Here is a 23,962-nt window from a genome sequence, read left to right as displayed (position 1 = left end):
GTTAGCCCTAGCCTCCTGGCTAACGTTAGCGCCCTCCGCCTGGCTCCCATCAGCCTTTAGAGTTTCTTCATCTTCTTTCTTTACTAGCATCCTAACTTCATGCAGCTAACACTTGAGCAATTAAGAGTTCACGGTGAGTATTTAGGTGAAAAATAAAATGTGGTCAATGTTACTTTAAATTAGGAAGGACTCTGGGCTATTTTTGCTAACCTCCATGGCACCTCATTGTGACTGGGCCCCAGCGAGCTTTACCCCCAATATGCAGCCTTGGTCAGAGTGACTGTACGGGACCAAAACTACAAAGTGACTCATTCAAATAGTATTCTTTCAAGAAATCAGAGGTTCAGCTTTGCAGGAGCTTCAGTAAGGAGACTCCAGTGGTCACTGAAGCCATCGAGATTTAGATTTTATGTTTGCTGCAAAACTCCGTTCTTTTGCCACAACTGGAGTCAAATTCAAATGTTTTGATACAAACTCTTTTCTTTCACAGCTTCCAACACTAGAAAGTCAGATACTCTCGTGGGTTTGCACTCCGCTCTTGTGGGTGCGTTCTAAGCCTCCTGGAGGAGAGTGTGTAGGCTGTGAATGAACTTCCTCCTCTCAACTGAGACGCAAAAAAAAAAATGTCTCCACCGCAACAGCCACCACATCCTGCATGACGAGAGTTAAAGGAACACTCTGCACTTTGCCCTACGAAACAATGAGGAGACACACAAACTCACCAGCCCGCCCTGATCAAACGTACAACCTCGCTTTAAAAGACACCACTTTAAAAACATTATGCAACTTCCATTAATGCTGTGTGTGTGATGTTATGAAACGGCAGTGACCCTCGGTAAGACGAGGAGATTTTGCACTGCTTACTTGTGTGCTTTGGCCTACATTCCCCGTGTTAGGGTGACATTTTATGCACCAATTCCACCGCTAACATTTTGGAAAGCTGAACACAGATTATAAAAGGACTCTATATTTGGACTTTTGAATATTAAAACAGTTGTATAATGTTTTCTGTGACCCTGGAGGAGATGAAGGAAGTTCCCCTATGATGTCATCACGGTTGTCAGATTAAATAGTAAAAAGGGAATAATCTCTTAAACTGCGAAAAAAAAAAAAAAAAAAGGGAAATGTTACCTAAAGCGGCCGACCTAAAACGTTACCAACCAGTTCTGGTTTAGTGGCCAACAACCACAGACTGCATCGAGCCAGCATGACATCACCAACTTATGAATGCACTTCTCCGTTACTATGGCGATGTCCAAAATCACTTTAGTGCAGACGGACAAAAAGAGTAACTGGTGTGAGAATCACATTGACGTATAAACAAAGTCAATGCAAAAACCACAGACACACAGGTTGCATCGTGATGCAGTTATTTTGGCACCCCGTCGACTAGCTGATTGCACTTTGCAGTAAAATCTGTTTAACGCTGATTGAAACCATTGCGGTAAACCAGCTCAACCTGAAGTGTAATTTTCTATAATTACAAAATGGTAAAACAACCACTCACCAGACAAACTGACAGGAGCTCTTCACCTGAGTGGAGCAGTCGCTGGTACTGATTCTAGCAGACGGGTCTTCAAACTAACAACCTCAAGCAGCTAAGAAGCAGGAGAGAAGTTCATCCAGACGCGCTTTCTGGAGAGGACAGAGAAACACGTCGACCTGTTTCTGCCTCTGATGAAAGATATTAAAAACCCAAATGACATTTTGTTTCTGACTGCGTCAATATTTGTGTTGTAATTAAACTTGCATGGATGAAGCGCAGCAAATTTGCATTTTTTATAGGCCAGAAAGTGGCTGTGTGCTAGCAAGTAAAACACAACAGCTTTTAAAGTTGCTAAAAAACTTCAGCGGCCAATCGACTGCCAGGATTACAAGAAAGTTATCCACGGAAAACATTAAAAAAATTATGTTCTGAAAACAACTGCTGCACACAGAGATCCACAAAAACAACTATAAATGCTGTCCAGAAGTTTAAATGCCAGGCCAGCATTTGTAATGAAACAACACGTGAATATTCTTCACATACAAGATGGCAAATGCACCCTCGTTTGATTGGACGTGCGATGAGAGGAGCTCGCTTCTCCAAGTGAAACTGAACTACGAAGCGAGTAAATTTCAAGGAAATGTCGGGTGTGATGGGTCTGCCATTATTTTTGTAGTCTAACACCTCTTGCATGGCTATTTACAGCTTGATATAGTGCCCCTAGTGGCCAAAAAAGGAGTTCATGCTGCTGTAAAAAAAAAAAAGTGAAATGTTTGATTGCCATCTAACAAAGCTTGAAGATTCTCTTTTCTGTAAGGAAAAAATAGCATTCAGCCCAAAATTGGACATAGAGTTATAAGTTAGACTCCACTGAATGTAATTTAAGCAGTCAATAAATGACTGAAGGAGCCCATTCATCTCTTTGACAGAGCAGAATCTGCACTGATAACATTTGAAAACATGCAATTATAAAACTTTATTTGTTTAAGATTATTCCCTCGACAAAGTTTAACTTTTCATTTGTCCTGTTTGTTCTTCTGAAGATAAGCTCAGATACTGTTGCATTAAAAAAACACAACAGCTTCTAAAAGGGAAATTATTAGATGAGTGTCGTCGTGCTCGCGATCAGTCTTGTTCTCGAGACCACTTTCTCAAGTTCTCCGTCTTGAATCTCGAGCATTCTCACTCGGTCTTGTTTCGGACAAGAACTTGGCAGACTCTGGATTTTAAATGAAGACCTTTCAAAACCATCACTAACAGGCTGTTTTTACAAGTCATTACTGTGATTAGAAGGAAAACGCCCCTTACTAAAGGAACAAATAACTTTAATAACTATTTTAAAAGTGATATTTATCCCGCATGGCAGCAGCCTTCCCGGAGTTACGGTCTAAGTGAGAGACACGCCACACACCAGGTCGAGTATTTTATTTATGCTCATGGTCTCGTCTCGGTCTCGCCCTGCCTCGGTCTTGGTCTTGACTCGTCTGGATCCCTAAATGTCTCGGTCTTGTCTCGTTCTTGAATCATGCCGGTCTCACGTAGAGTGGTCTTGATTACAACCCTTTCTAAGACACACTGCTGCATTTATTCAGTAACAACATGCCGTCAGGATCAGAGTCTAATGACACATTTTCTGGGTTTTCGTAGACTTCAACACTTTGGCTGTAATGTGTCGTCAGAGTAGTAGAAGTGAGCAAGAGAAGCTCACGACGCTCTTCTGAAAGGCACCATTCATCATCATCAGCAGTGTGTCAAGCTCAAATGGACACGAATGTGACAAAACACATACAGACAGGAGTTTTTACGACAACAGTATTGCAAAGAAAACAACAACAACCCACAAGTAAACTCTCAGCAGCCTGGGGTAAGACAGGAAACAGGAAATAGACGCCTAATAGGGTACATGCCGTACTTCTCCTCATTACCAGGATTCCCCCTGCAGATTAGCTTCCTCTGCTCAGCATACTCTGACATGATAATGAGTTGTAGCCAGCAGAGGTTTGTGTACTTTTCTTATTACTTTAGAGAATAATATCACATTCGAGGTAAAAGACAAAGGAGGGTCTAAATTCTCCTCTTGTCTTTGCATATGACGTGAAGCACTGCAGAGGCTCGACCTTACAGACCTCGCAGAGACTTTCCTGAAAGGCCTGTTCTCACCAACATGATCGAGGGGAACGGCTCCTTCGAAGGAGAAGTTCAACAATTCAACACGTCATCATAAGGAGGGCAGCAGCTTGAGGCGTTGTATGAAGTCCACGTTCTTCTAGGCTGATATAAAGTTAATTACAACAATGTTTGAATCACAATAATATAAGAGTGTATCCAAAGCACAGAGAATATGCTGCTTAGCTCTGACCAGAGAGCATCCTGTTAGTACAGAGAGAGAGAGAGAGAGAGAGAGAGAGAGAGAGAGAGAGAGAGTGAGCGAGAGAGAGAGAGAGAGAGCGAGCGTGAGAGAGAGTAAGCGAGAGAGACAGAGAAAGAGAGAGAGAGAGAGTGAGAGAGACAGAGCGAGAGAGAGAGAGAGAGAGCGAGCGTGAGAGAGAGTAAGCGAGAGAGACAGAGAGAGAGAGAGAGAGAGAGAGTGAGAGAGAGAGAGAGAGAGAGAGCGAGCGTGAGAGAGAGTAAGCGAGAGAGACAGAGAGACAGAGAGAGAGAGAGAGCGAGAGAGAGAGAGCGAGAGAGAGAGCGAGAGAGAGCGAGAGAGAGAGAGAGAGAGAGACAGAGAGACAGAGAGAGAGAGAGAGCGAGAGAGAGCGAGAGAGAGAGAGCATATGAATGACTGCATCAAAGGTTTCACCCTCACCGAGTTCAAGCTGCCACATCTTCAAACTGCTTCTCACTGAGCACATTGCTCTGTAAGTGCTTCACTTTGACTATGTGTGTAGTTTAGCTGAAGGGGTGGAACACAATATGATGCAATGTACACACACACAGTTTCCTGCACTTTGAGGGTTAAAGCGAGCACTCAAACTTCAGACTGAACTTTCGGACTGACGTACAGCACCCTGAATGAAAACTTTAAACACACACGTCAGCTGTCTATCTACAACCTTTACAATATCGCAGTGTCACATCTCGCTCTTCAATGTGTTTGGAATCTTACTTTTGTAAAGTGGGATGTTTTAATGGGTGAGCCATCTTGGACCGGAAGAAAAAAAAGCATATAAAGAGATGCCAAAAGGTACCTTAAAACAGGCACTAAGGGGGACTTATAACATACTGATAAAAACAGACAAAAGTGTAGCTTAAAGGCTAAAGAGCAGCTTGAACCAGTTGTGAAACATACCTCTCATAAAGATTTAAATAAACACCTAAAAGTATCTTAAAACAGATGCTTCACAGGAACTTTAACAAACGCTTATGATTGCCTTAAAACTGCCTCCTAAGGTTAATGATAGGTGATAGGTCAACATATTGTCCCCCTTTACATCTTTCCAAACGGTCCGCCTGTGCTCTAAATGAAACATCTGTGCTGTGTAGACAACACTCCTCTGTAGAGAGAATAAAAATGGCTGACCTGCTCCAAAGTTCTGCTCTATACAGGCTCGAGGTGGAGTCCATGGGTGGAGATACCAGGGGAGGGTGTTTTATGTGTACCAGAATCCCACTGTGACATCACAAGGGGAGCACATTAGAAACAGAGCATGTTCTCTGTGTTGTAAGACTTATGCAGACTCCAAACAAAGGACTGGATGGGTTTATTTCAGCCACTCAGGTTACACAAACAAATGTTCAAAATCACTGTCTCAGAGTGGAATGTATTTTTTTGAATGGATTGTTTTACTTTTCACTTACTCATACGTCTTCTAACACCATATATACACGTTTGTCTTTATTTCCGAGACCTCTCTTCTGCACTACAGGGACACAGCAGTCCACTTAAACCAACGAAATGTCAACTTTATGCAGAGCAGGTCCAGTAAATCCTGCTTTAACCTGGAATAAAAATGATGGCTCTGGTTGTTTTGAAAACAGAAAGGGCATCAGGGTTTTATCTGAGTGGAAATATCAGCCCTCCTCACAGTCCTCAGTGGTAATCTCATCGTGCACGACGTCAGCTTGCATCATGAATCAACACTGACAAGCAGCAGTCAAACAATAGTCACCGCAGCCTTTGCCAAAATGCATCTTATTTGAGGTGGCATTCAGATAAGAATCAATCTTGATCCACCCCTCCAATGTGCCCGGAGCTTTCTAATACTTAATTTACGAAGCTGCATCACACCGTGCAATGTGATCCCAGGCTCGTCATCATGGCAACTGGTATCAGAAAAGGACAGCAGATGGTGTTTTCATTAAAGAATTCAAGCTAATAGAAGAATCAACCGAGTGACTTTGTGTGTGGGTCTGCAGTGCACTTATCACATTACATGACGTTCTGTGGCTGCCAGGAAAAAATACACACCGGCCAGTGTGAGCGAGGATCGCAGACACACGGGGGCTATCCGGTGTGCTGCATTCCTGTTACATCGTAAAAAAGCACGGAGCGCGATTCCTCACCAGAGATCGAGAGCTGAGCCGCGCCAAATAATGCAACCAATAATCCATGCAAGGCTACAAAAGGCATCGGAGATGACACAGTCGCTGACAAAAGGCTGACAGCTGGAGCGAACAATCACCCGCAGACCTTGAAATGAAGTCTGGCATGGAGTATTTTTTATCTTTGGATTGTCAAAACAATTCTCCTGATTTGTATTTCTAAAAGTGAGAGTTTGTTGTTACGTCCTCGTCCTGGCGTGATGCAGCGAATGTATTGCTTCTTACTGTTTATGATCCAAGTGTTCGTGCTGCACATGGCTGTAAAGGTCACATACTTCAACATTAAGAAGGTTTGATTCATGTGTGCCCTGAAATGCCCCCTATAAATAATAACCAGGCCTCAAACAAGCCTTTGGCTGGTTGCAGTGTTCTGTGTACACTTTAATCTCAGTGTGTATTTTTCAGTTTCACTGCAGCACACTGGTTCGTGCGCTCGCTCCATCCACAGAGGCCTCGGACCCTTTTTGACATTAAGACTTGAGTCTAAATATTTGGAATTTATTTATTTTTATTTTAACCCTGAAACTCTTTGACCTTACTGTCCTTAATCGTACTTCCTGTTCGGGACCTTTTCCTCTTTAAACTACTCACTTCATCTCGCTCATTTTCAACACTTTTCATCTTCAATACTCAAAACACTTCTTTTGTGACACGTCTACTTTATTCATGACACTTTGACTTTATTTTAGGCGCTATAACTTTACTCTTCACACCTTGTGTTACCATGACAACTGTATTTCCACATTTAACCCCTTGATGCGAATTTGCATCAAACCGCTTCCGCTCCAAATGCAGCCAAACCAGCGTCCGTATTCCTCCACTGCCGGCTGATTCAATACATACATGGGAACCTTTTGCAAGCATGAGTTTGTCATTGGAGCAGTCAGAGACAGAACAACATCTTTTTATGTAATATCTATTCATGTGATATTTTCAAATAAACATTTTCAACTTAATTTAGCATATATACTTGAAAGCTGAAACACGAGTAAAAGCAAATTCAGGCATCAAGGGGTTAAACTTTGTTAAACTGTAATCCTCATTTGATGGTATATTCTTGAACTGTTAAAGAAATTAAAAAAAAAAAAACACTTTCATTTGTTCTCTGATGTCTGGTCCTTTCACAGTTCATAATTTCATGTCTGCAGAAAGAAGTCTCTCAGATGTTCTGTGACTTTTCCAACCAGTTTAAATTAAATCTGCTTTAACAAGCTGACACTTATATTTCCCTCCTTCGAACGCACTGTGTTAGTTTCATTGAGTTGTGCTTTACAGTGTTTCATTAGCCTCAGGCTAAATATAGCCGCTGTCTTTTTCAATGAACCTAACCATTTCACTTATATACTTTTTTAATTCTTATTTAATTACCCAACATAATCAGAGCCATTGAGTTTTTGAGAAGTACCAGGGGGAGCGTTCTTAAAATAGCCGGGACCTTCTGCTGAAAAGCCCCCATGTGACGGACAAGACGTCCAACCGTCGGCGTGCTCGCTCTGAGAGAGGAGTTTGGAAAACAGGATGCTCTTTGTTCATGAGGTCAGTAACATCGGAGACGCGTCTGTGGTGTGAAAGAGAAAAAAAAAACTGGTCTGATCTGATCCGTGTTCCTCAAAGTCAACATTTAACTGCAGCGCCGCAAAAACTAGCTCAACAACAGCGTCTGCTTTTTAAATTTCAGCAGAGTATGCAGCCGTGCATCAGACGTGCACCGCAAAAATATCGACGTTCTGTTAAAGGTAACATGTCCTCCTTTTTTTTTTCCGTGGCCTCACAGTAGCTGCACGTGCATCATAGTGGGAGAAAAAGAGCGGAAGAAAGTGGAGTGAAACGCGGAGAGGCGTCCCAGATCTCTGCTAGAAGGAGGTCAGATGTGTTCTTGTGCAGTTGGATGTAAATAGTAAATGCACTTGAGCTTGTGTTGTGCTTTTTACTCAGAGCACTTTTACACCACATGTCACACCTACACTTTTACACCGTGACGGTGGAGGCTGCTCTGTGTCAGACGCGGAGCTGTGGGAGCTGTGGGAGCTGTGGGATCGACTCCTGTCTGAGTGTGCTGTCTCAGGCGTGTCTCTATGATGTGCTCTCACTGCAGCTCGGCTGTGTTCAGCTCACCTTGTCCCCGTGTGCAGAGGTAATGCTCGCTCTGCTTTGACCCTCTTCCATGGTTCCATGGACCCTTTGCTGTGTCTTGCTCTGTTTCATTGAATACTTAACTTAATTATAATGTAATACAAAGTAAACTTTAAAAAAATAAAAAAATAAATAAAAAATCAGCGTTTCATCTGTTCTGAACGTAAAGCACTGACTGACGTGATCGTTCTGCATGGGCCGAATCATTATTCAAGATATCTTTGAAATTATGCAAAAAGAACCACCTATCCTCCTGCCTCCATGACACACACACACACACACACACACACACACACACACACACACACACACACACACACACACACACACACACACACACACACACACACACACACACACACACACACACACACACACACACACACACACACACACACACACACACACACTCTCTTGGACAAGAAGCTAAATGAACTGACGGATCACCAGTCTGGCACATTTTGATCTCTCGACTGGATCAGTACCAAGATTACAGCTTCATTACATTTACATCACGACTCCAGAGACGTGGATTTTCTATGCGTGTGTGCGTGTGTCTCTGTGTGAGTGTGTGTGTGAGTGTGTGTGTGTATGTGTGTGTGTGTGTGTGTGTGAGAGTGTGTGTGCTCTGGACACATCAGGGAGGTCTGGCCGAGCAGATAGAAACTCTGTGTATTGGCATTCTGCAGGCGGCACGACTCTGGCTGTGTGGAGCTGAGCAACATGAAGGTCTTACCAGAGGAAGTGGTGAAGTCTGACTCCAGGCAGCGCTGAGGAGCCGCTGAGCTCCCCGGGAGAAACACCTACAAAAACAAACACTAATGAGCATCGCAGATGAAAATCACAGTCCATCCATTCAGAAAAAAAAAAAACAACAATCATTAGGTTGTCAGGAAGGCTCGAGTGAACACGTTTCTGTGGTGGTAAAAAAATCGACTCGAGGCTCCAGGTTTGACATTTAAAAGCTTCCAATTAAAACACCAAACAACCCAGGAATTTTAATAGAAATGGAAATAATAAGAAAATTAAAAAAAACATTACGATGGAGTGCAGGAAATGTCTTTGACACGTTTTGTGCAGCGTCAGGATGTAGTCAGAACTATACATCCGGCTAACATGACCTAAATGCAGCAGTTACTCTGAACAAAGCCGCTCAAGCAGCTGCCTGGAAAAAAACAAAACCCACTGGTGGTTTCCACATGTGGTTAAGAGCAGAACCCCCCCCCCCCCCCCCCCCCCCCCCCCCAACCCACTGCAACAAAATCCCACTTTTCCTTTTAGGAGCAGAAGACCACAAATGAGGCAATATATCTTCTGTTTTTTTTTATTCAGACCCCGAAGCGAAGAACGGCAAAAAGTCCATAAATAAAACAACATGTGACAAACCATGTGCTGTGACTGAGACATGAGCTTTAAAACGCTGTGCCCAAGAAACACTAGAAGTCATGTCGAGTTCACGTTGAGACACAGAAAGACACCGAGAGACGACAAAGAGAGAAAAGGGAAGACAGTGAGAAAGAAAACATTTCTTCATGTTGTTGATTCAGCAGCAGGACGAGGCCGGACATCTCGATCTCTGACAGACGGTAATCACTCGTAATCAGACTTAATGGGCGCTCTAATGGGAATGTGTTTTCCTCCCTCTGAGCTCGTGTGCAGCACTCTCTCTCTCTCTCTGTGTGTGTGTGTGTGTGTGTGTGTGTGTGTGTGTGTGTGTGTGTCACATTTGCATCCTAACTGAGGGGAAAGGTAACACAGCACTTTGGTCTGAAAGGGAATTCTTGTTTGAATAACACAGTCAATCAAAAACAGGACGACATCATCGAGTCCAATGTTTGTGTGTTGTGCTCATTTACATATTTACTTTGTGCGTTTTCTCATTAGCGTGCATTCGCCCATCTGCGCCCATCTGCAGCGCTGTCGCCTCCTGCATGCTCTCCATTAACGCTTGTTGTCACAACGTTACATACTGTCTGTTTGTTGCTTCATCAGTTATCCCTCGATGGCACAATGTGGGCACTATCATTTTAAACGTGTCTTTAGCAATGTCGACAAAAGACAGGAAATGAAATCTTTTATTTCCCATGACCTGCTGCATGACACTCTGAATGTAAAGAAGCGATGCTGTGAGATCTACCGGGTCGCCACCAGACCACAATTTAAAACTTCTGTGCTATTCTAGTAAAACTCGACGCCTGTTTTCGATCACAAGGCAAGGCCCCCACACACACACACACACACACACACACACACACACACACCTGGAACAGGCCTCTAGTTGTAGTCCATTCAAACCTGACTGAACCCCCCCGTCTCTGCAAACATGTCTGCAACTACATTTCCTTTTCATTTTGTCATTCACATTTGCATATTTCCTCCTTAAATCTTCTTTACGCACAGATTTTGTGTCTTCATCTTTTTATTCTATGCAGGAGAAACTGTCATGCCAAAAATTTCCCCCGGGTATCAAAAACACATTTGTGATTCTGACGCTGCAATGACTCCACTTGTGAGGTCGAGTCTGTTTTCATCGAAGTTTGAAGTTCATCACATCATTTAGAGAGGAGAAGACAATGATACTGAGGAGAAAATGAAGGTCACTTCGAAATAAGTCAGAGCACTTACTGAATAAATCACGGGCCGAGTGGATTGATATTTCAGCCTTAGGTTCTTGAAACACTGAAGAGAAGTTTAACAGCTTCTTAAGTCTGACAATTTAAACAATAATTATTAAACTGATTCAAAATGTTGTTTTCTATTCAGTAAACAGAAAGACAAAAAAAAATTGATGAAAAGAAAAGTGTGTGTGTGAGAAGTAGACCGAGTTGTGAAAAACACACACACCCACTGATACACTCAGTTACTCAGTTTCCATGGTGATCGGAGTTATATTTGACAATGTGACGCACATTTCTCAGCATCCATGTTTCTTTTTTACTGCTGCCCTTCGTCTGGTTTTCCATGCAGTGGGCTAAAAGTACAGACAGTTTGAACATGTTCAAAGGGAGAGTAATGGACATCTGAGGCCGGGTGTGGGCCTGGAGAAAGTCACCACCGGGCTGTCTGGATGAGTGTGGACAGTCCGGACGTTAATGGTTGTAAATGGTGGAGTAAAAGTAGGGCAGAGCTCCTCTTACTGTAACTGTGCTCCGCCATGGCCGTGTCGAGTGGTCTGAGGGGAAATTTAATGAGCACACGGAGAGCCTGACCGATCAATCTGCCGGCCGATACTAGCTGAGTCACTATCGACTAAACGAGTCCCTTTATGGACGCACGTTTCAGATAAATCAGGAGTTTTCTGAGCTGCAAATTATGTAAACAGTCACAGACTGAAAATATGAACGGTTAAAATTAGGATAGTGTGTTGTTGGGTTTTTTTTTTCTAAAATGAGGAGATGATACAATCGACGGGATAGAATAAGCTATGCTAGGATCCGATGGGAAATTGTTGACTTTTGCAGCCGGACGCACGTGGACACTCCCACACTGGCCTCACATACACACACATGTCACAGAAATCCTGTTGGACTTCACCAAAGCAAGCTGCTCTGTGCTGCCTCCTGCAGCTTCTGTTTCACAGCAGAGAAGAAGAAGTGACTGTTGTGCAATGCTAGCAATAGACTGAAAGGTTGGCTGATGTCAGATCTGCGTTTTAGGCTCCACCAGATTCCTCTCCGGAATAAAACAACCACATTAAGATGCACGATACGACACAATTGGATTTTAAATCTCATCGACTTATCATGCAAATGTCAAAATAGTTCTTCCGTTGTTTGCATGCCGTGTTGTTTAGCTCAGCTAGCTCGGGGGATGATCACCCCCTGTCACCTTTTGTGCAGGAAAGGCGCCTTTCTTTGCTCTTGTTTACAACAGTTTTTTGTTTGTTTTCCACACACACTGCTGCTGCTGCTGCTGCTGCTGCTGCTGCTGCTGCTGCTGCTGCTGCGCTCCCGGCACCTGACGTGCCTTTGTGGGTTTTTTAGGAGAAACATCTCAAAAAAGGGCCGCAGGTTGTAGAACGTTCGAATGTCCTCCATCACCGCAGCGTTTCCTCTTTTTGTCCAATTATGTAAAAACTGCTGCGGTGCATTGTAAACAGGTTCAATCGTGGAAAAGTCAATTTAGAATCAACAAAGAGAAAATCCTGATGAAAGTACAGAGCCTTAACTAATCAAAAGGACATATTTTCTTTGCCTTGTGCAACACTCTAACACACCTGCTTCTCATCCAAGGTTTCTTTGGCTCGAGCAAATTAAATCTCCTCTTCCTTGATGATTCTTTAAGGGGGTGATAAAAAGTAAAAAGAAACGATTCTTCTGGAATTAAAATGTTTATCATTCTCTCGTTTCTGAGGCCGCCGCTCGGTCAAGGACAGCGTCCGAGTGTTTCAGTGTGGGAGGAAACGAGTGAAGCGCTAAAGGAAACCATGAGAACATGAAAAGGAACCATCAGTACAACCTCCGCGTTGTGAGGAAACAGTTCAAGGTCGACTTCACCTCCGCGTCGGAACAAATGAATCATATTGAGGAAGAGTGTTACGGGCCTGCGTTCCTTCTTGTGACCTGCAGGTGGTTCAGACAATAAGGCTGATGATAGAAAGCCTCGGAAAAGAATGTGCACAACTCTCGACTAGATTTTTTTGTGTGAACATTTTCTTAAAAAGTCAACAAAGACGGATAAGAGTGTGAAACGCCTGTGATACAGCATTCATTATGGAATCAGGTATCAGAGAGTAGGCGCAGGCAGAATAAGGATAAAAGTAATGATCAGGATATAATTCTTCTTGTTAGATATTCGCTAAAAGCTGGATTTATGAAAACACGTTATAACACGATTCAGACTGAGGGAAAGAGGGGCGCCTTAAATGTTAGTGTCCAGCCCACATCTTAAGCTCTGTTTCCACCGAGCGGTTCAGTTCTGTTTGTGACTTAAGCTGGGGTGCCAAGAATATCGATCCGACCCTAAAAGGCGGAGCTAAACCCTGCAGGCCGTTGATACGTCGAAAGAATCGTCACGTGACAGCGACAAAACAAAACCCCGCCTTGTTTAAACACACAGTCGATTATTTGTCTTTATTTCTCCTCGCAGCTTTCTCTGAAAAAAAAGCTTGATAGTGTTTGTAACAATTTTTTTTTTTTTTGTTGCGTTTTTCTCCTTTGGTGAAATTATTAGTGGGTTAGCTGTTAGCGATTAGCTGCTGTCATTTGAGGCTATAACGTAGCTGACGCGGCGATCGGCATCCGGCTTACACGCCGCCAACCGACCTGTACTGATCCATACCGGACCGCCGTGTGGAAACGGGGCTTTTGAGAAGAATAAGTAAATGACGAACAGCCAATCATGTCGCAGAAATAGGGTCAGGCGCAACCACAAAGAAAGAATGACTTAACATTTATCGTGACAATTATGAATATATGAAACACATTGTATCGTCTTGATAACATTTTTGGTCATATCGCCCCGGCAGGACTCGAGGAAACAAGAATGTCTCAGCCCCAAGTTTTGAATTTCTTTTTTTAGCCTACTTAGCATACGAATAAATCAAAGCTGTCACGAGCAGCTTTCAAGGTTGTTCAAGGACAACAAAAGGAGCGTAACGCTAGCGTCTGATCTGCTCAAAGCAGGAGAAAGGTTTTCTTTTTGGAAATACGTTCAGGCTGTTCTCACGCCCGCTCTGATTCAGATGATTAGATTATAGATTGTTGCATTTTTCCCCTTGTGTCGATTTGTGATTGTTTAGCAGGCCAAAGGAGCCGCAGCGTGCAGACATGAACCTAAGCTGAGGTCGACTCCTCCAGAAAGGAACCCAAACATAGAAGCAAACCACAACGACTGTGTTACTAAAATACTTTCCTATCCTCATTTCACTTCAACCAGGGAAGAGGAAGGTTAGCAGAAGTAACTGGACATGTGCAGGACATCAGTTTCATGCTCTGTAATTCAGCTTCTACAGATACATCTGCCCAATCACATCACGCGACTGTGCTGAAGACAGCTGATTAAAGAACACAAAGAAGCCACAAAAGGTCAATACGGTATTTAAAAAAAAACAAAAAAAACTTTCATGGAGGTCGAATTTCTGACAGACCACAACGCAAGTTTCAGTGTGAAATAAAGAAATACATTAATTCAGTATATTGCTAACTGATGATCAATTTTGTTAACTAAATATTTTTACCTTTTTTATTTTTTTGTATTTTATTGAATTCAACGTCCTATTATGATGAAATCAGTACTGACGTATTCTTCAGGACTGCAGAAAAACAAAAGCATTATTTATGGTGATCACATGCTGAATGTCGGAGAAGAACCAAAAAAAAAAAAGAAAAGAAAAAGAAAGAGGAGACATGAAACATAAACTAGAGATCAGTCACAAGGCAACCTCCCCAGATCCAGAGAAGAAACAAACACTTGTCTGCACACACAAAACCTTTTTGTTAATCGTAACATTTTCTTCTCTCACACACAGGATACGAAGCCAAATGATCCTGTAACGGGGGGGGGGGGGGGGGGGGGGGGGGGGGCTGGAGATCTTTTGGGGACATCGATTATGAACTCTGCAGAGAGTGGTCAGACTTCACATGAGAGGCAGATAGCAGGAAATTGAGTCTCAAACTGCAGATTTGTCCAAAGTGACCGCCTCAGATGGAGAGTTTAAAATAAAACCTGGCATTAAAAAAAAAAAAAAGCTTCACAACTCAGAGCTTCTTCAATAAAAACAGAGTGAGATTAGAAAGCAGATCAGGGCCGCACTGATGGGGGATTTTAAGGGCCAATACAGATTTCAGGAAGAGGTCAAATCCGAGACTGAAAACTATAGATGTTTATATTTACTGCTTTTATCAAATACTGGTGGAAAAGATTTATAATGAAGACAGAGAGTGACGAAGCTTGTTTTAATCCATGTAGCGCTCCCTGCTAGGCCAACATCGAATCAGTCGGGCTCCGATTCAGATCACAGCAGCTACTGAGCAGCACTTTGACCACATTCAGCTTATTCTGTGTAAGATCACAAATATCAATGTAAACACCGAAAGAGACTTCTACTACTAAAACTGTGATGTCTACAGGATTTAAAATATTTAAAGAAACTACATTAACCTGATCGTTTTGTTTGTGCTTTTCTGTCATGATCTTCTTTATCTCTATTTAAATACATAAAAATGAGGCACACTTTAATTATGATGATTAGAGAGATTTACATCTTATTGAAAAATCCAAAGAATGACAATGTGAGCTTCCTTTAAATAGCTGTACACATTTTGCTAAAACTTTGGGTATCTGTATTTTTTCATTTAGGTTTCTCAGGTATGCGTGTTGACATTTCTTGTTCTGTGTTGTTTTTTTTCGTTTTATTTTAAGCACCTGATTTGAAAATGGATTTTCCGCTGGGTCGGGTCACGTGTTTGTCTTTGTGTATTCAAGATGGAGACTCTTCACTTCAAGTCTGAGGACGAGCGCCTTGTCTCCAAATGTCACATGTTCATCAGGGAGCTTCTTGGTGTGCAGATCTTGTGTTGTGTTTTTTCTTTATAAATATTAATGTTGAGATGAAAAAAAAAAAAAAAGAAGTGTTTGTATCTGGTGACATCCGACAACTTGAATGATCGAATTCTGCAGAGAGCTTTGAGTCATCACGTGTGAGAAACTGGAGCCAGAGAGTTATTCTAATAAAAACTATGAATCATCCATCACATTTATTTATAACCAACACGTTTATTCTCCGTTTAATTTTTGCTTTCAGCAGTGACTGAAATAATGCCAAAATGTACGGTAGGATGTGAGAAAATAACACAACCGCAGGAGAAACGATGTGTGTCAAATAAAGATGGAAAAGTAAAAAATATTCTCCATCCCCGCTTACATCACTCTCAGCCACGCGCGCACACACACACGCACACGCACACACACACACACACACAGACACACAGGCGCAGGCAGCCACACAGCTCCCTCGCTGCCTGACAGTTGCTGCTCTCGTCTGTGTGAGCGAGTGCGGGTCACATCAGGACAATGCGCCGGCTCGCAGACTCGATTTGCAGCAAACACAGTTTTTTGTTCTCCTTTTTTCAGCCTCATGGACACTATTCCAGAGCCAAGGTGAAAAAAAAGCACACACAAAAAAAAGGAGAGTGAAGGAAAAAAAAAAAGAGCCCTTTTCAAATTGATGACAGCAGTGGGCGCTGGGGGAAACCATTGAAAGGAGCATATAAAGCAGCATCATAGCGTCTGCCTCCCCTCCCTCCCTCCCTCCCTCCCTCCCTCTCTCTCCCGACATCAAAAGTGTGCACCCATCCTGAGCCGACAGAGCTCCAGATTGCCGCGGTGCATGCTGGGTAAGAGAGGACAACTCAGGACACACGCAGGGACTTTAAGGATACTGCAGTAAGCTGTTCAGAGCGAGAGAGAGAAAAAGGAGGAAAAGATGCAGAGAGACGGAGGGAGGGAGGGAGGGAGGGAGGGGAGACAGAAATGCTGGCTGGATCAGTGACGGATGGAGGAATTCAACAAACGTTTGGTTCTGACAAATATGAGAACGTTTGACGCAGCGGCGCTCAGTTTGATCTGTTTATGTCATTAGATGTGCACCAGTGCTCGGCTCGGCACGTACGACTGCGCCTGAGATTTGTTAGATTTTTATTTTTTATTTTTTTTAGGATCTCTCATTTCAGTTTTGTTCTGAATATTTTATGAAGGCGAGCACAAGCGCTCCGGCTCATTCTGGACGCTTCTGTCTGTTTGTCGTTTGCTCCGTTTGCCCGGAGACAAAGCGGTGAAACACTGAGGAATGAAACGCAACACATAAAGAAGTGTTAGTACTGAACTATGAAAACAGCAGCAGGTTTAAAACTGTGTTTAAAAAAGAAGGAAAGAGGAGCTCAGAGAGGCAACACATTTAAAAGTATCATTGGCTGCATGAAACCCTGTGGTTTATTTTTAGTCTTTTCATAATCAAATATGAAATACAGTTTGATCACAGCTCGCTTATTTATTTGCAGCATCAAAATGAAAGACAAGACACAGAGAGGGTAAATGGACGTGACCATCTGAATTAACTAATCCCATTTACACGCATTCATACGCCGCCGTCGAAGCAGCGGGAGCGATTTGTGGTTGAGCCTCATAAGCTGGGGATCGAACCCCCGACCTGCCGGTTTAGGGACGGCCGACTCTGAGCCACAGCCCGTCCCCACCTGAGACATGGAGAGACAAACAGACAGAAGTGTTTTTGTACTTGAGGATTGGGAGTGTTTAAAGAAGCTCTGTGAAAGAACATGAAAGAAGAAGAAGACTTATATTTTTACAGAAAAAAAAGAGGCATCCAAATAAGACAGTTGTTTTAAATGTCGCCTGTTGAGACTGAAACAGGGATTTAGATTCTCCCTGCAGCCGCAGCATTCTGGTGAACGCCGACCTTGAATGACATGCACGCTCTCCCTCCCCCCGTCTCTCCTCTCTATCTGCACTTAACTGTCTGCGATGGCCGAATCGCCGACATTCAGACGTCTGCTGGATAGTGAAATACACCACCCCGACCTCTGCATGACCTCTGTGTGTAAGCGGCGGTACATGACGCATCCTGGGTGTGAATTTGTTACACCATGCGTGCAGAGTGAGCGTGAGCAGCAGACAGCGAGCGCTACAGGGAATACATGTTTGCAGTGTGTGTCAGCCCTGATCAGACGCAGACGCCGCCGCTGCTGCTACCAGCGCTCAGACTGAATGAAGATTTATAAGAGAAGTGTGCAAAATTTAACAAATCCTCAATCACTCTGAACGTAAGACGTGAACGAAATATCAGAAATGGAAATCCTCATGAATGACTTATGATGTCATTGATCATTCAAACATTCAGATCAGACATAAATTAAAAGGTCACGTAGGTCAAAAAGGAAGAAGAAGGAAGGTTTCATGTTTCTACCAGACGTCTTCTTCAGGTGATCTTCCTTCTTGTTTTTGTTTTTCCAGGTTGAAACGTTGTGAGCGAGTGAGCGAGCACATCGTCTTCAGTCTGCTGTTTCTGCTCGGCCCTGATGTGCATATCTGTCGTGTAAAATATGAAACATAAATGTTTGATGTATTGCACCAGAGCTAGTTTACACCTGCAGTCCGTCGACAGGACGACCTCCGTCACCACCTGCCTGGAAGTAGGCCTGTCTCCTTTCATCACATTGTGAACACAAGATCCTGATCCAACACTGTCCCAAAAACATTTAATTTAACTCTGTATATTTGTTCTCATTTTCCAGATAAGTGTCAAAGCTTCATATCCTGTTAAACTTTAAAAGCAAAAAGTGTTCTGGTTTTCTAATGATAACAAAACATTTCAGGGAAAATCAGAGCCAGGTCATTAGTTTGTTGTGTTGATTTTATGATAGCAGGTAGAAAGCCGTGAAATCGGCACGAGTCCTTAAATAACCTGCTTACCTCAGCTGAACTTTTGAAAGCAGATCAGCGTTTGCAGCCAAAATCAATCTCGTGTCGCTCCGAGCACAAACTCTGCCACCGTGTACCTACGGGTACAAATAAACCAGACCTGAACCTGATCCAAACTCTCACGAATCAAATCAAAACTCTCCTCCTGCATTTCTGAGAACGAGTTAGTGCATGAGAAAATCTCGTTCTCCCGAAGGCAGCTTGTTTACTCCCACCTCGCCGACTGAATCACGTTATGTTTGCCTGTTTTCAGAGCGTGGACTCAGGACGATCCGACACGTTGGGAACCACTGAGGGGAACTCAAAGTCTGGTGCTCGTCCACTTACGCTGCCGACTTCGTAAAGAGCAGTGGAGGTTGTTTGATCCGACCCTCCACGCGAGGGGGGGAAACCGCTTGAAACGGTTTTGTACAACTCATCCTCACAAAATGGTTCCGTACATGATTTTCGAAAAGCAGGAGGAAGACGAACTTAAAAAAAAAAAAAAAAAAAGCTGGTTTGCTGCACACACTTCGCCCTCGATGATCGTCTTCTTGAAGGGGGGGGGGGGACGTTAGGCACGTTGTGAAGACGGTCTGCTTGCAAAGGGGAAACACAGAACCAAGTAGTGGTCATAAAGATTTGATTTTGTATCTTTGTGGGGAAAATGATAAGTAACAACGCTCGTCACTCTGCACTCAGCTCCACCTTTGTGCCTCTTCGATGGATCCAAAATGAGTCGGGGTCTGCAGTTCCACCCTCCATCACCATCACAGCGAATTTTTTCGTAAAGTAATGGGTGACGTCACCGAGAAGCTGAAGTATCATTTAATCATAACTGATTCTAATTCAGTTTGGGATGTTTATGTTAAGACATCTGTGTAATGTTGCACCACAGACAGGTGTACTACAACACACCCAGAAAGCCTCCATCAGGGATTACTGCGTTCCTGAAGCGCACATGCAGCTGCATTTCAGCAGCTTATCCCAGACGAGAGCTGAAGTGAGGCTGTGTGTTATCCAGAAGAGAATGTAAACACAAGGCCTGAAGCAGCATTACACACCAGCCGAGCGACACCTCCATGTACTCCAACAATAACATGGGAAATATAAAACGGAAGAGCTTTCCTCTAATTCAGCGTGTGTGCGTGCGTGCGTGTGTGTGTGTGTGTGTGTGTGTGTGTGTGTGCGTGCGTGCGTGTGTGTGTGTGTGTGTGTGCGTGCGTGTGTGTGTGTGTGTGTGTGTGTGTGTGTGTGAGACTTTAAAAGTGGAGGATTTGTATGGGGAGGGATTTGCAGTCTGGGCACAAAAACAACAACACTGATTTCCTGAGGTCACCTTGGCACTCGCACTGCTGACCTTTCTTCAGGCTACAGCAGCTACGACCCCCCGCCCCCCCCCCGCGCTGCTTTCAGGGACTGTAAATACTCCACTGTAGGAGTCAGCTCTTACAGTTCAAGTTAAGTATCATCCACTCCACTCATCCCAACTATAATTATTCCTTTACAAGTCCCCAACACGGCCAATAAAACTGCACACAGACGCTCTAAAGCTGCCGTGAAATCTGCACCCTGAATGCCTCACCATCTACACCTCAAAGCTCATTCATAGACGCACCGCAACGTAAAAAGAGTCTGTATATATATATATATATATATCTCTCTGCACGACTGTTTTTCTCATTAGTCTCTGTCGTTGGAAGTCTCAAGGTTGCGTGGTGGATATAATATATAGCAAAGGAAGTGAGTTCAACACTCAGGATCTAAATCCAAACTGCTATAAAGTGGTAAACCGTCGGTCTGGGTTTTCCTCCCATCGCCCGCTCCTCTCCAGCAAACGCAGGTTTTCCCACACAGCCGTGCAGGCAGGGGAGCAGAGGACCGAGGCATGATGAGTGCCAGGCTGGCCACTACCACTGCGAGGCTTTGGATGAACCCCATGTTTATTGGCAGACGTACACGAGGAAGGTTTTCTGCTGCATTCCCGGCAGTAAAATCAAACAGATGTTGAGGAAAACAAAAGTGGAGAAAAACAGCGTCGAATGAAAATGAGAAACTGGTGTGGAGGAGATTTTTCTCCACTGTAAGTGATGTGGCGTTCTGACTTGATGCAGCTCATGGTTGTCCTCATATAACAGGGCTGCTCCGACAGCAAACAGAATGAGAGTGTCAAAGCCTGTAAATAGGTCAGTAATGGGCACCCAAGGATTTTCTCCAAAAACTCCTCCGATTGGTCGGTTTCCATGTCTCTGGGGCAGAAACCTGGCTACCACGCTGGCACAACCCTCGCTAGCTAGGAAGCCTGCCAAAAACACACAGAGTCGGTTAAAACCCTGAAGTAACACAACGTTAGAGCCAAAAAGGTCCCACATACATACAGACTGAAACTCCTCCTGCATCCACACACACACACACACACACACACACACACACAGAGCTCTGTAAACACACACGGCTGTCATAGTGACTCCTTAGATTCTACATCTGTGAAGACCTGGCGAGCAGTCAGCTGTTTTTTTTTTTACACTTTGAGCTCTACTTAGCCCAACAGCTGGGTCAACACGGCTCCGAGGGATTGAAACCTCCGACCCTGAACAGCTCACCCAGCTTTCCCCAACAGCTGGACCGAAACGGGAAAAGCTCTGAATAGTCAGCGCTCTCCATCGACTGCTACAACACCCGGCTGTTCCCCTGTGAAACCTTATTAAAGGGTCATTCCAGCCTGTTACAATTTGGCAAAACATTTTCTCTCAGTGATCGAATAGGACTTTAGAATCTGAAAATACTGTGACACGGATAGAAGAGGTGGCAAAGCACAAAGTTCATTCCAAAACTGGTCATTTTAAACATCGATCAAAACTGAGCTAACACTTCCTCAAACTGTGCACACTGTACTCTTAGAGGAACATTTGAGATGTTCTTACTTGTGGTCTGAGGATTACTGAGAGAGCCCGACCGATTAATCGACCAGCCGATGATATCGGCCGATATCCTGTAACATCGGTATCAGCTCATGTTTATGCACCGATATTTCAGTCAACTGACATTTCATTAAAGTTATTTGTTATATTAAACTGCATGTTTGATAAATGCATTGAGGGATAAACACAATCTACTGATAATAGACAGACGAGATATGGGCCGATATATCGATATCTGATTTTTTTCTCTTCCTAAAACCTACCTCGGTATCGGCCTCAAAAGTCCCATGTCGGTCGGATCGTGTCTTATAACCAAAATAATTTCATTTAATTCCTCACTTATCATCATCTCAAGTGCAAAGTTACTGACTCTATCCGTCTCCCTGACCTCAGGATGATGAGCGCTCAAAGTGCTCAACAGCAGTGGTGTTGGATTAAAAATGGCCGCTGCCTCGGTGGACCGTCATTCAACAATAACACAGCTTTAAAATATCCTCCTTTATGTTTCTTTAACACAACTCGTGTTACACCGTCACGGCTCCTCTGAATGAAACCACGGTGGTGACGTAACATAAATAGAAAGCAGTCATTGTGTAGTGAATGCACATTTTTACAGTGCAGGTGTCATCTGCTTCAAGCTCATGATGCAACAGCTTCCGCCTCTGTTGTTGAGTGTCTGCTTGTTTATTTATGTCCTGGCTATGATCCAGCTCACATGTTGAGCGAGGCGACGACACACCTGCTCTGCACACTGATTTTCCACTTCTGCATGACCGAGGACACTCCTCCTCCTGGTGCCTGCAGATATCTAGGAATACTGTCACGTGTCTAAGACGACTGCATGAAGACATTTAGAACCAAGAGAGCCAATATCCTAATTAATATTCTTTATTATTTTGGTTCCTGTACTTTTTCAACAGTATGATTGAAGTTCTTGGATTTCTTCATCTGCCGCTATGCACAGAAAAACACAAAGACTGATTCCTTCTCCAGGTGAACCTAACTGCTCTGACATCTCGCTCTGATTGGCTGGTTGGTTTTGCATGGAGAAGATGTCCGGCCTGAAACAAAGCGAGACATGGTCTGAAGTTACATCTCAGGACTTTTGACTTGGTCGATTGGGGAAATGTTTCTAAAACCTCCATTCTGACTTAAACAGGCTGCCAATAAAATATTTGATTAAAGAATATCCAACATTAATGTGACTACAAGAGCAGTAGCTGCATTGAAACAGTGACCGCCGGCTCTGATCCAGCAGGTCAGGTATCCTCATGCTGAGTGAGAAGGCACTGATTGAAGTTATTATTCAGACTCAGACTCTTGCTATGCGTCTATGTACGAAGGCTCATGTTTCAGAATCAGATACACGGTTAGAGATAAAATCGCGATATATTTCCCGTGATTTATGGTACATATAATAAAATGTGTACGCCGAATGTGCAGAAGTGACAGCTGGGAGCTTCATTTTAAAGACTTTCTGTCAAGCTGAATAAACGAACCTTTTATGAAGACGTAGGGTTGAACCCTGAACGTGTGTTAAAGTAGAAGTGAGGATTTATTCGTTTGAAGAAGAGACTTTTTTTTATTGAAATTCATATTTTAGAACAGATGGTGGTGATGCAAGTTTTCTTTCCTAGTATCACAAAGCCGTACGGCTAATTCCATCACTCTTCATATGTCAAATTCACTCTTGTGTTTCAGCTTCAATTTCCAAATCAATAACTTTTTCAAAACATCAAAGTGTAGAAGAAGAGTTTGATCCTAATCCCAACAAAGAGCAGCCGTGTGTGACTGCCAGTCAGGTAAAAACAGCTCTGCAGCCGAGCGTGCAAGATTGAATGTGGAGAGGGGCAGGAGAAGCGAATCTCTTTATTTGTTCGAGCATTTATTCTTCATTTCACTTCTTATCCAGGATGATGAGCTCTGGATGCCGACCAAAAGAACAAGTTTGTGTTTGAGAGCAGCCAAATGTGAAGGTTCCTCTGCAGCGACTCGATCCTTCTGCTGCAGGACGTACGGCCTGCTGAGGGCTGAGCGCCCAGCACTGCTTTACATGGGGGATCTGCTTTACAATACAACAGGATTTTTTTTTTTTTTTGTGACAAAATCCGCTTACAATCATACGTCTGTTAAATAAACCAATTTCTGAGGACGTGACTATGAAATAAAGCAGAAGCCGCAGGAAGTAAAACCACTTCCTTGCAACAGATGTTTTAAATTGTCACATCCAATTGTCTCAAAAGTCGGAGAAATTGAGCGTATATAAAACATTTACTGCCCTGACTGAAGGCCAGCTCTGTGCGAGTGATGAAGGGCCTGTGGTGGTTAATACTGGCTCGGTGTCGGTGTCAGCCTGGCTCCAGTTTACGTGTGTGCGTTTGTTTTGGAACGATGTGTCGAAGCGTCACAAATTCGATTTGCGTGATTTGATTTGACGATGGATTTTTATTTGTTGATAAAG

At 43.4% G+C, this 23,962-nt stretch overlaps 1 protein-coding gene across 5 annotated transcripts in view; it reads right to left on the bottom strand.

Moving 5' to 3' along the window:
* thrb (thyroid hormone receptor beta) overlaps positions 1 to 23,962 on the bottom strand; it is a 109,511-nt gene that overhangs the window by 40,590 nt on the left and 44,959 nt on the right. For 3 of the 5 annotated variants that reach the window (XM_079368544.1, XM_079368541.1, XM_079368545.1), the window contains exon 2: positions 8,901 to 8,967. The exons of 1 other annotated variant lie outside the window; for it this stretch is intronic. The gene's annotated coding sequence lies outside the window, so the exon portion shown is untranslated. Of the gene's footprint in view, positions 1 to 5,009; positions 5,100 to 8,900; positions 8,968 to 23,962 lie in introns of all 5 variants that reach the window. One more of the 5 variants, XM_079368542.1, reaches the window with a different exon arrangement.

The sequence above is a fragment of the Symphodus melops genome, assembly GCF_947650265.1.
Source record: "Symphodus melops genome assembly, chromosome: 18".
NCBI classification, from domain to species: Eukaryota; Metazoa; Chordata; class Actinopteri; order Labriformes; family Labridae; genus Symphodus; species Symphodus melops.
This window is presented reverse-complemented; position numbering and strand designations above follow the sequence as displayed.